We start from the raw sequence: 14,048 nt of genomic DNA on the forward strand, positions 1-14,048 counted from the left end.
GGAGTATGACAGCAGCTCAGGCCTCACGTGGCTCTGACCTGCTGAAGTATCCTTGAGCTAGACTTCAAATTTCCACCAGGTCCAAGGGAGTGGTCATGCAGCTCAGTTCGCCTTTCACACTCGAGATAACAGACACAGGTGTTAGGTTCGTGTGTCAATTCGTCTAAAAAAGGCGAGATGGTGTGCGGCGGCGGTGGTATTCTCCTTCTATTGGAGTCTTTTAGAGTCAATTTGCGTTTTGGATCGGACATCACAACCTCAAGTCTGTTCACTCTGGGTCGGTACACCTTTTATACTGAGCCAGGCAGGTTTTCGTCTGGTTCGTTTTTGGATTGTGTCCAAAAACAGCAATTTATCCCCCTTATTTTATCTACTCATGAGTCATTACGTTTAAATCATCCTCACATGGTAATGCTGTAGTTTGTACATACCACAGTAATCGATATGATAGAGAATGATGGAAAAATTGCGATGTGATGCACACAGGCGAACCCCAGCGTGAACCCCTGTCAAAAAGCTGGAACAAAGTCAAAGTCAGATGACCTCTGTGCCTTCTGTTAAAAGCTACAAGTTCTTTAACTTACCCCTGGGTACTGAGACCTCCAGAGCGAAGCGTGAACGGTGCCTGGTGAGTTGCTTTAATTACTTCTCTCCCTCCCTTGCCGCTAATACCTTTATTTTATTAGGCCTGATCTGATTCATATGCATAGCGCAGACATAATTTTGATTTGAAATTCTTTCTTATCTGCGGTGGCTGGGACTACCCCTGCATGACTGCATCCAAAATCAATTACCTTGCTTAGTCCCCTGGCGAGCATTTGGCGAAGAACAGAGTGGCACAGTGTGCAGACTCTATCACAAACTTTTAACCTTAAAGACAATGTTGTTTTTCACTTTGAAGGACATCTCTAATACTGGAGTGATGTGGTGTTTTATGGATGAGGAGATTGTTGTATCACTTCAAAACATTCCCTCATTCAAATCCCTCACTGTGACAGCTGGTTAGAAGCAGCGGTTTTGTCATGTCAGTCAGAATGCAACGGAGACGAGAAGTGAATGCAAAACTTGACTTTTAAAGCCCCAAGCTGCCATCCCTCCTCACCGACTCCACCGACAGAAAAGCTGTCTGCTTTCCACACAAAACACCCAACCTCTGTCTGGCAACATACATGCTCATAAGTCATCTTGCCATCATATTTACAGAGGGGTAACACCTGTGTTAAACAAACATCCCCAAAGATGTTTGGCTATTCATTTGCAGTAACTTCTCGTTATGGATCCATTATGGAAAGCGCCCAATGCACCGGGGTGTAATGACACAGGCGATGCTTGCTGTAAAACAGAGGCATATGGCTAAACTACACAACATTAAACATTTTGGAGACTGTGCCTCCCTGGTGCCTAAATAGCACAGCGCTTTGGTAAATAAACCATTATGTAGTGTGAATGACTTATGGACACGCATACCAAGCTGTGCTTCTTAACCACCTATATACTGTATAGCACGTCTATCTGTCCATCTGTTCAACCATCCATTTTGGCAGGTCACCGTGCCAGAGGACTGAACGGAAAAGCTAAAAATCCATTTTCCCCCGCTGCGTCCTCCGACCTCTCTTTAGGGATCCCGAGGTGTTCTCAGCCCAGCAGGAATATCTATAATCCCTCCAGCGGGTCCTGGCCCGCTGGAGGGACTACCAAGTGACCCGCTCACTTGGTAGTTATTGGAGAAACTCCACACAGAGCTGTACAAGAAATGTCAAAACCAGATGCCCAAAATCATCTCAACTGGCTCCTCACAATGTGGCAGTTCTCTACCTTGAAATCTAAGGCACTCGTCAGCTCCAGAGGTTGAGCTCTGACCCCGGCCAAGCAAACCTCTCTGTTTTCGGTACATATGGCTTCATCAACATGCCGTTGACGTTATCTATATATTTTACCCTGGATGCAATATTTCATTTTCATCCCACTGAGGACAATTTGACTTTGATTTCAGTACAGTGAAAATGGCGTCAGATTTCACGCAGCTTCGTTTAACAATTTGCTGGGAACTCCCCAGTCCAGCTACAGTCCGACAAAGACATAGATACTCGCCTAAAGCCACCAAACTGGAAGCTCATCGATATTTCCAAGTGATTCATAATCGTGTCCAAAACTCCAATCAAGCTTGATCTCAAGTGTTTATTGCATAAAAAGGTCTTATGCACCTTCTAGATAGCTGCAGCAGGAGGTTAAGCACATGAAATTTTCCAACATGTACATACGCATACATGTGTGTGTGATCACACTCATACACACAATCTGCAGGCAATCATCAGCTAGCATCACAACGGCACATTTTGCTGTAAGCTTAAGTGGCCTCACAGCCTGCCTCTGCATCTGCATCTACTTCTCTGTGCCAACCATGTAAACCCCCTCAGTCATGCAGTTCCAGCCATTTCTGTGTGATTGATGTGAGTGCTTAGCTGGGCGACAGAGGTCACAGTGCCTGGGAGATTGTTTTAGCCCTACCTGCTCCTCTTTTCCACTTCCATCTCTTTTCTGTTTCTCTCTGTTTCTCTCTCTCTCGCTCTCTCTCTCTGCCCACCTGGAGTGTCGTGAACCCTCTCTACACTCCACCACCTAATTATATCCTGGACGTGTAAATGTATTCATATTCATGAAGGCACAGATGCTAAATTAACTGTGGCAGGGACACGTCGCACTGTGCCGACTGCACAATCTGCTTCCCTCACTTACAGAAAGGAGGGAGGGAGGAAAGGGGTGTTGTAGCTGGGGGATAGAACACTGAGAGGGGAAAGAGAGTTAAACAAAGAAGGGAAGAAGAGGAGGAAAAGAGAGAGAGATAAAAACAAAGCAAGAAGGAGAGGAGGAAGAGAGGGCATAGGAGAGGATGTGCAGAGAATAACAGATGAGTAAGAGGAAGGAGAAAAGGCAGCCATACTTGGTTCAGCGGTGTCACGAGGTGACAAAGTCAAAGTCACTTATTAAATTTCAGCAGTGCCTCGAGTCACCTGAGATGTCACCATCAGCGATGCCGCCGAATGCCCCCACCAGGCCCGTGCCATCCTGGAGTGAGCGCACTCAGCTGGTCACATGGGCCTAGGCCGTGATGAGTGACAAATCAAAAAGCCAGAGTGCATAAAAACTTGGAGCCGGTGGCGGCAGAACGGCGCATGGGGAACTCAGGGGCAGATGGAGGGAGGTGCAGCGGTGCGCAGCGAACAGATGGCCGTTCCGAACTTGATATATGAAATTAATAACGTTTCTCAAATAGAATTCAGAAACAGGAATACATTACCTGAATTTTAATAACTGATTTTCTTTTTTTTGAGGAGGAGGAGGAGGAGGAGGAGGAGTGGGGGTAGAGGGGGAAATTTGCATGTCAATGAGAAATCTGGGGGGTAAACAAATATGCAATGTGTCCAATTCTAATGGTTGTTCTCTCTCTCCTCCTATAGGAAAGCAGACAATAGAAGATAAATGATGGCAGTAGTATTGTTCAGAAAAGTTGGACACAATCATGGTCACATCCTCTCGTGGTCGGTGGAATTACTTTCACATTTGGTAACTTTCTTGCAGCTAAGAGCTTATTATATTTCCAACTTAAGCATTCCTTTACATAGAGTTTATGAAAATGAGTGACTCTTACAACACTAATAAAGGCTGAACTTTTCCTCCACTGCCTGAATGATGAAAGAAAAAAAAAATTGCCTTGAAACTAATGTTGACTGGCTGACTTTCACATTTCTGCTCGAGGTCTTTCATTCACGTAGTTTCAGAAATTGAGTTTTTGTGAGAGGATTGGCTGCCTCAACAAAGAGTGTTATTCACTTCTGCTTGGATTTGCACCCACCAAAAACAGAACCATGCATACTCACAGACCTACAGTACTATGAAGTACACTCTTCTGACACAGTGGTTATTCAGGGGCAGAGTCTATTCACTTACCTAGAATAGGGTTTTTTTTTTTTTTTTCATTTCACGCTGAGCTCAGTAGGAATGTGATGAAAGAAAAATTAAAGTGAAATTAAAATCAACTATAATACCATTTTGCAGAACAAGTGAAAGCAAAAAATATATATATATCAATGCATCAATGGAAAAGCTGTGTTTACAAAACAACCATAGAAAATTTACATTTCATATCTGCCATCTATTTATTTCTTTATATAATGACACCCTGCTTGTTATTTGTCTGAGGTCACAGCAGGAAGTCTTGTGAAAGTGTAGGTATGTGAACCTCATTTGTAGATAAGACAAATTACCATCTGATTAATACATGTCTGACAGAACAGGTGGTTCCCAATGTGTCTTTGCTTTTTTAAAAAGCACCTTCTAAACCAGTTGATAGAGGGACGTAATAATGAAGATAAAACAGCTTTAGGATTTTGTGCATATTCTGCCTTGTAGTACAAATGTGTATCTCTTTACTTGCGTCGGTATCTGTGTAGTGATGTATTATGCATTCATGTCTGTCCAGAGAATACGAAGCTACAGCCAGCAGTCAGTTAGCCGGTCTCCGCCGCTCGGCTGGCAACCTTTGTTACCTTTGGACAAAGCATGGCTACCCGTTTCCCCCTGCTTCCAGTCTTTATGCTATGAGCTTAGCTGCTGACTGGAGCTTCATATTTAACGCACAGATATGACAGTTGTATCAATTTTCTCATTTAATTCTCAGCAGAAAAGAAAAGCAACATGTTTCCCAAAATGTTAGACTTTTCCTTTAACGCATTTGAGGGGAAATGAACTGGAGCGTCCTTTCTCTGGAGTCAGAGTGATCTAATGAGGAATGACTGCTTTATTGCTGAGCGCACACACGCAGACGTTATTTAACTACTGAAGCCTATCGAGTCTATACCAAAATATATCTTTACTAATATGCCTGGTTTAAAAAAAGAATTAACTTTTATAGCCTCTAAATTTAACACAAAGATGTCTTCCTACTAAAGTTGTAAATCAAACTTGTGTGTTTTGTAGTTAAACAAATGATCCTGTCAATAGAAAGCAATGCAGTGGTACTTTTACTTTAATGGTGTCAGGTTTAAGTCTTCAAAACTTAAAGTCTGAGCCAGGAGCCTATATAGCTCGATAATGCAGGGGTAAGATTTTGGGGCACTGCAGATTGCCAGTTTTTCAGCTGTGTGAAATTGGGCCAATAGAGTAGTCAGTGCAAATAATAGGCTGCAAGTAAAGAAAAACTACTTTTAAAATGTTTGTTAGCAGAACTGTATATTTTCTTAGCCTCAAAATGACGCCAGTGTATCCAGGGGATTGTGGAACCCACACGCAGCATTTGTGTGAGACTATATGGGCTTAATGCCACATCTCTCTCTCTCTCTCTCTCTTCTAAATAATCCCAGATTTCGAGCAGGAAACTATGGCTCAAGGGTAAAAAAAATGAACAGCACATGTTTGGAGCTGCATCAGTCTGCCTCATCTCCCCCGTACTGTCGAGATGTAATAATGAACAGAAGTGCTGTCTTCAGACGTGATGACAAAGACGATACAAACAAACACAAATGGTTCTGTAAGGTGGACACATATGAATTCATTTTATTCACCTTCCATTATACCTTATTGTATATTTGAAAACATTCATCTCAGGCATAATGGGTGTTTCAATATTCTTCTGTGCGTCACAGGATTATATTTTGGAGTCATTTGAGAAGAGGTCTAGAGGTCTTTTTTTAAGTCTTTGTTCAGACAGTACTGTGAGAAATAGACAGGAAATTAAGGGAGAAAGAGAGAGAAGGGGGATGATGTGCAGCAAAGGGCCGTGGGTCGAACTTGAACCCATGGCCGCTGCGGTCAGGACTAAGCCTGAATTGTACGCGCTCTACCAGGCGAGCCACCGAGGTGCCCAGAGGTCAACAGTGTTGATGGTAGAACTCTGACAAACTGCTGAAACTGATGAATATGCTGCATAAAACTGGTGACAGTGATACTGTACCTCTGCAATATGTAGTGGGAGTGGTAGCATGAGAAACTTGGAACTGGTTCAGGCACACAGTCTGTTCACCTTCATGGGTAGAATGACAGATGGCACCGGGTAGCTTTCTGCAGCAGAGCATAGCAGTGCAAAGCTACCATGTCATGAGGAAGAAGTTTGCATGTGTGGGAGTTTTTGACAAGCTGTGCATGCACAGACGTTTACACCTGTGCACGCATTCACACACAGACTTTGAGTAAAACCTCAATAAAAAAGGAGTTTATTTTCCCTCCCAAACCAATTGCAAACGCAAAATCCATTACCACTGCAGCGTCATTATCAGTGGCGGTGGGGCAAGTCAGGAGCTTCAAGGTACGTCTCAATCCACAGGGGTACACATTCCCTCCAAAAACAGAAGGTAGAAGTTGGCGAGGCGTTGTGCACATGGAGAGTGTTACTTACTGGTTATTGTGGTGGTCATACTGTGTCCCGTATGGCAGTGTATAAACGAACAGCATGCAAACACCTTCTGTCCAAACATCTGCGACAGGCACATTTTTAGGCTGCCTTCCAAAAACTAAAAAAAGATGGAGGCAGAAGAAAAAAAAAACCTCTCTGGCTGCTTGGCTCAGCTCGCTCGATCTCATTCTGCTGGCTTATTACTTTCTTGCTTTTTTTTTTTTTTTCTTTGTCACTCAAGCTTCTTTGCCATTGCTGAATGAGACACAATGCAACTTTTCATTTAGTTGGAGTTTTCAAGGATGTTTTGCATACTTGAGATTAAGAAAGAACTGATAAAATACCTATCCAGGCAGTCTTGACATTGCATTGTCTTATCGGACAAGACTTCTGCTGGAAAAACTTCAGAACACAAGCTGCCAAAAACAAGCCCTTGGCTCCCTCCTTGGAAAATAAGACTATAAAATAAATGTAATGTATACTGTAATGTATCAGTCTGCGTCTGTGTGAAAACCTGTGGTTTTAAATTATGGGATGCTCTTGCTTTGGATGTGTGCCAGCATGTGGCTAGCAGTGAGCAGCATTGTAGCTTCCTTGCACAGTAATAGGCACAGAAACAATAGAAGGAAGAAGAAAGAATCAGAAAAAAAAAAACTGCGAACATCAGCATTTTTTAAAGAGCCTATGTTTTTTCAGTAGTGGCTTTATAGAAATAGATTACTTCAGGTGCTATTTCAAGCTCATCAAGATGACACAGTGGGGGTGGGAACCTGACCAACCATGGAAGAGGTGCATTAAAGGTCCCTGCTTCAAACAATAAGCTTAAAGAAAGAAACCAAGTTAAATATTCTTTAAATACATCTTTAAAAAAAAGTTGCACTGAAATTTAAATTTTGTTTTGCCATGATATCAGTATATAATGTATGTCCTCAGTGTTTATTGACTTGTTGTTTTGACATATTACTTTAATTGCAATATCTTAATATGCAGTTAACCAGCTAAGAGGAACAGCGTCCATTAGCTGTTGTTTAGTCCCGTTTGTCCGTTCATTGCTTTGTCACATCGTAAATTACGTAACCTTATTTGAATCAGATGTAAGGTGGGACGGCTGAGGTTACAGGACTACGCATGAGTTTTGACAGTGTGGTCATTGCCACTATTGCAACTCAATAAATGAAAGAAGGAAAGCTAACGCTAGCTAACCCCCTTACTGTCTTAAAATTAAGTGAGCAAAAAGAAACATCTAGATAGATGCTAAGATACGCTAACGAGACAGCTAGCTGAGAATTGAAGGATTAAGCTGGGGCTTGTAGCCTAGACCTAGCTCTAGATGTTTTAACTAAAAATAAATGCACAACAATAACTGCTGTAACCTTACAATTTAGATTTCCCTACACAAAAAGTGAGGTGATGTTTAATTTCAGTTTGACTTTCAGAAATGTTGCCTGTAATTATTTCAATGAATTATACATAAAATTAAGGAAATAATTTTCTGGTTGGGTGAAGGTTTTTTTTTTCCTCAGTAATTTCCTCTAGCTTTGGCATTTAACGATACATAGCTCCTATTTGGTGTTGTCTCTAGTCACTGAACCCATTTTGGCAAAGATGTTTTTAATCTACAAGTTACATGACCTGGCCAATGCTGTATACACAAGTACTTGGCACGACCATACATAGCTGGCCAAAGAGGCGCCTGTTATAAAAATACACAAGTGGAAGCTCGGCTACAGAGACTCTGCTGCTCCTTCTCAAGGCATCACGTCATGCATTCCTTCTGTTTTCACTCATTTTCCAGCATTTTTTGCTGCCGAAGCTTTGCCCCCTGAACACGACTTATAAAAGACATCCAGTGTCAGCCAATTATTTTGGACTTTGATGGTCATAAATCAAGGCTGACCAATAAAAATGAAGACAGCCAAGTATAATGTTCGTGTGTGACTCCAACTGGATTGTAAATGAAGCCAGATGGGCTGGGAGAGTGCCACTGAACAGTGCTGGATCCCATCACTAAATGGCTGTGTGTGTTTTCCCCTCGTGCACAAATTACGGCATCACCTCATTCAGCGGCATAAATCAAAGCCCAAGCTGTGATATGTGCAGGGCATCACTCCATCTCATTACTAAAATAAATTCTCTGGCAGCCTTGGATGTGTGAGCCCCGTTTGAATGGCTGATATTACCACAATCGGTACTTTTGTAGCTGCTTTTATTTTGAAGCAATTTCGAAGCCATTCATGTGATTTCAAGCAAGCTGAGACATTCTTGGAGATGAAACAGACCCTGGGAGTGTTACCTCATAGGGGACCTCTGGACACTTATTGAGGAGGACTGACATGTTTGGATCTGTGATAGAGCGGAGAGACGGAGGGAGGAGGGTAGGAAGGCAGAAGAAGAGTCATGCAGACAGCAGTGAAAGGGAGCAGGAAGCAGAGATACATCTCATAAAAAGCACACTAGTTGGACAGTGACAGGGAAAAGCGACAGAAGTGACAGATATGAATAGACATATGCATGTGGGCCGACAGACATGCGGGCAGACAGTGATGGCGTTATTTGGAAGCGTTCTGAGGCAGACTCACTGAGCTCCATATTTTCCAGACACACAATGGTGACCTTCATTCATCTGCTGTGACTTCCATCGTAGAGCGAAGAAACAGACCCCTCTGAGGACCTGGCTTTCTCATTCAGTGATAAGACAGGTTCCCCACTTTTAACAAAGAATGGTTTCTCTGCAACCCGTCTCTTCACCGTTCAGAAATTTACAAGGGTGGGTTATAATATTTTTGCTCGTCTACGCTCCAGCTCAAAGAGAATATGACAAAAATAACAGTTCTGGGTGGATTTACAGTATATGAAAGAGTTTTACATATGGCATTCATGAATGTCTGAGGTCAAGGAGGCTTGGCCAAGCCAAACAAGATTCCCCACTTCACGGGGCTGGACTACTTCATCAGCCGGTAATGAAACAACACAAGGGTTGAAAGATCGTCCTTTCGGCAGAGAATGATTCATGTGAGTCGTGAACAGCCTGACCTGTCATGCTTTCTGCATTATGCTTTCTGAAGGGGAAATACTCTGAAACTGGCACCTGATAAAAGGAAGCTTTCAGTCGATATTTCGGTCTGGCGTTTGATATTGAAGGTCATTGATATGGGTCTGTGAAAGATGTAAGAGTGGTGAGCTCTTTGCAAGGTTGCTGACAAAGTTGGTCAGCTGCCAGCAAAAACAGATCTATAACATTATGCAGTCAGCGGATGGCGAGCGAGCGGCGGTGCTGCCTCGGGCAACTTTCTCTCCGTCTCCATCTCACTTTGCTGGAGATGTACTTTCATCCCTCTGGGAACTGATTAGCGAATATACAGCTGATTGGCGGTCGGTCCAATTTCCAATCAATGTACTGTATGAGACCACAGTGTGTATTAGTTGAAGCCAATATGTTTACTGCAGTCTTCTGGGGATGTGCAAAAGCCTTCAAATTGTTCTGAAACTTTAACATGCAACTTTGATTGCTCTTATTAAATCAAAGATTGCTAATCCTCTCTGAGTTTAATTTTGGATCTGTCCGATCAGAGAAGAGCGAGTACCAAGCAGCTGCATACAGAATAATGCGGCTATGACCTGCTATGCAGCTTCAGTCTTATCAGTTACTGGTTCAGACTAACCTTTTCTCTCTGTAGCAAGACTGTCTGCCTCGTGTTGTACGGGTAACCCTCTCGCAACCCATATCCATGAGCCGCACCACGCACACTCTCTGCCACAATACACACATCATCCGTTACACACTCCAGGAATTGTCGAGGTACGCAACAGCAAGCGTCAAGCTGCAGACAAGTCATACATCTTCTGTGTTTCGCTTGGAGGAAATTGTGGGGGCAGTGTACAGAATTTGTGTGTGCTTGTGTTGGTATTTGTGTGTGTGTGTGTGTGTGTGTGTGTGTGTGTGTTTGTGTGTCTGCCAACATTCATCCCCATGTCTCAAACAAAAGAGCGCATTGGTTCATGTGGAAAAACGAGGACTTAAAGAGGAGCGGACCTGGATCTTATCATTCAGTGGTTTAACACTAGCCAGACCACCGCTCGCTAACTCCAGGCAGCAAATTAGGAGCTGGGAGCTGCTGACTGCACTTGTGACAGGGACGTGATGGAGAGCAGGCAGGCTGGGCTGCTTCACAGCTCGCATGGACCATGATAGGAGAGGAATGCTCCCTGTGTATAGCCAGAATAAGCAGTAAAGGAATGGAAGCTCATATTGGTGCCGTTTTCACATCAAAAGTCCTTTTGGAAATTCTCCGCATGTACATGTAAACAATTTGAACAATGGGACACGTCATTACTACAGGATACTCACGTGCCAACCATCTGTTGCATTAGCCTAGTTACAGATACCAAGACAAACTACATACACACTGGTGAAACCGCACATAATAGAGCAGGTGAGACCTAGTTCAGTTGGGTGTGTGAGAGGAAGGTTTGAGTGAATTTTTTAGTGAATTTTTTGCCCACATTTATGTTGCATATTTATTTTTTATGTACCTTTTTTTTTTTTGATAGGATGGATCAGAAGTGGGGTTTTTTTTAACCAAAAGCTGTTCAGAAAGTTTTAAAATTAATTTACGTTTCAATTTATTGTTGTCCTCTAATTCAAAAATTGACACGTCAAATGTCAATAATATGCATAATATAACTGTTAAACACAAGTTATAGATGTATGTGTGTGTGTGTGTGTGTGTGTGTGTGTGGTTTAAACTGCCATGCTGTAGAGTTAAACTTAAATTTACAGCCAAAACAGCCCATCGCGGGGCCAGGCATCACTGAGTCTTTGTTTGCAGTATGTTGAGTTTAAACTTCAGATCTCGATGGTTGGGAATAAAGGCCTCGGACTCTGTGGCCGTTGGGGATAAAGTTCACAGCCGCACACACCCTGTCTGGGGGTCAAGCCAAACAGCTGAACGCATAACAGCACATGAACATACTGTACACCGCATAGACTGTATGTACACACACACACACACACACACACACACACACACACGCAATGTACACGCTGCAATGACTCCAGGTTCCGGACATGACGGTCTGACCACTGACTCCCATTTTCACTGCTCGTACATTTTCGTTTAGGTTACTTTCCTCGTCCTCTCTCCCTCTTTGCCCTCTTTCACTTTCTCATGCCCTGTCTGTCTCAGTTTCCCCTTCACACACACACACACACACACACACACACACACACACACACACACACACACACATTTAGTTTTAGGGACATGGCATATACTGTAAAAAATGGAGAAACATCTGAGTCACTGTGTCCATTCTGGACTTGTGTCAGGTTAAAAGACATCCTTCACTGGTCGTCTGTAAAACACCTTGGCTAGACTGCAGAGTTTGGCAGGTTGCCACCATCTTTTTCCACAGGCTGGCTCAACTTTGAAGAATTATGGTCATGGCAATACTTTCTCTCTCTCACTCACTCAGCCCTCTCTCAGCTCTCCAAATGACTTATGTTTTGATTTTATTTTCCACTCACCGTTAGTAAGTTTATATAATATTTTATTTACCCTCAGTTTGTATATCTGAGGAATCACTTTGCTGTTAATCTTTCGCTATTTGAAACCAGTTGTCTCTGTTAAAATATGACTCCAATTCAGAGCTTCGTCCTTTGAAATGAGAGACCAATGAGCAGCAACAGTCAGCACTCAGGGAAAATCCAGATCACTTAACTTCCTGCGTGCCAAGAAGAGTAAAAATGCTCAAGGGATTTTTTATTTTTTTTACACTCACAAAATGTTTGCATGTCGGACTCGGTGTCCCTGACGTTGTATTTCACACAATAAAATGAGGAAGCTGTTGTAGTTTTCCTTGGGTAACCCAGTTTTACTTTAACAGCTTGTTCTCAAATAAGTCAGATGTGTCTCAAGAGATGTCACACATAAATACACACACTCCCACACTCCTATTCTACTAAAATAACTTTGAAGAAACCCTACTTGTATAAACATCTACGTAAACAAAAGTAAAAAAGATAATCTAAACGTCTTCTACGTAAACTTTACTCATCGAAACACAGACGGATAAATCGCCCCATTAGAGTATAACTGACAAAGCTGTATAGACATCTTAACTGAAACTATTTTTCAAAGAGCTGACATATTTTACGTATCAATTCCAAATACGTCCTTTTTATTTTCTTTTTAGAGACAAAGTCCAACAACGTGGTGATGAAGATGAATCATAATTTTTCGGAGTGCTTCTACAATATAAATAGTGTTGCTATATTCAACACATGGCGCAGTTTTTGTGTGGCACTGTGTGTGTGTGTGTGTGTGTGTTCACTCAGTATAAAGCAGGCTTGAGTCCAGCCGTCCCTCATGTGATCCCCTGTCTCCATTCCTTATCAACAGCACTTTGTCGTCCCTGCCTCCCTGTCAGTGCTGTGTGTCTGCACCACCTCTCTGCATGATAGCCAACAGCCACCCGAATACACCTGCACTCTGTCACGCTGCTGCTGCTGCTGCTCGCAAATCCAACGCACCCTCGTTTCAGGGCCATTTGCATTTTGGTCGTATTTTACACACACACCTGAACATTTCCTAAGGAGATGCATTTGATTAGATATTAGAAATGACATTAGTGGTTTTATTTGACTTCGCTTGTTGACTTTACTTACACATTTTACTGGCATTAATAAACTTTATGGTCCTTCGTTATGCATCCCGCACACACAGACCTGACGACAGGGATGTGTTGAGAATGTGAAACGTGAGACTTTCTACCTTCAAACAAACGAACCAGGATGCAAACATAGCCAGTCATTAACGACGAATGTTTCCACACATGGAAACACATTGCAGCAACAAATTGAACAATTAAGCATAGCTGCATGTCTCCCTGTTTTAGTTGCAACTGGGTTGTGATGAGGAAAATGGAAACATGATTATAGCTAATTTGCCGGCAACACTTTCAAACAAAACTCAAGCTGTTTTTCTTCTTTTGGAGTTCAAATGAGTAAGAGAATTTGTTTGTAAACCGTAACGATGTCTTTAAAGCACTAAAATAATTCACGGATCGTCCATCCTTTCTCCTGGTTTGGAATTACACACAGTAAGATGAAAGATCTGTGTCCTGCTGTAAGCTTCCCAGATCCATCCCACTCCACTCCCCTCTACTTCACTCCGTCTGACCGAATGTTTATCACATTGCTTCTCATATTTCCTTCTACTGTACTCGCTGCCTTTATCCATTCCAACACTCCTCTCTCTAATACACGGCTCTGTATATCTTTTCTCTCCATCCCTTCATCCCACTTGTGCTTTACCTTTCAGCTCCAGACTGTCTGGTTTGCATCAAATGAGCCCGCTGGCACCATATTGACGCCCACCAGGCGTGCTACAAGTTAGGAGCCTGTGGTGGCTGATAACCTGCCCTGAGGCTGCCCTTTTCCACAACCAGACACTCTCTGTCTTTTAGCCCCGATTAGAGCAGAGCAGAACAGATTGGACTGCGCTGGTGAACAGCAATGTCTTTTGACGAATTAAAAAAAAAAAAAAAAATAGAAATTTCAACTATTTCAAACTTCAGTTTTACAAGAAAGCATGTTTTTAATTTTAAGCCTAACATTGGAGGAAACGGGGCAGAAACTGTGGTCTTAAATTAGAGGACT

This window comes from Seriola lalandi, unplaced genomic scaffold (assembly GCF_002814215.2).
Source record: "Seriola lalandi dorsalis isolate HSWRI2012SDOR001 ecotype SW California unplaced genomic scaffold, Sedor1 jcf7180002054476, whole genome shotgun sequence".
NCBI lineage: Eukaryota > Metazoa > Chordata > Actinopteri > Carangiformes > Carangidae > Seriola > Seriola lalandi.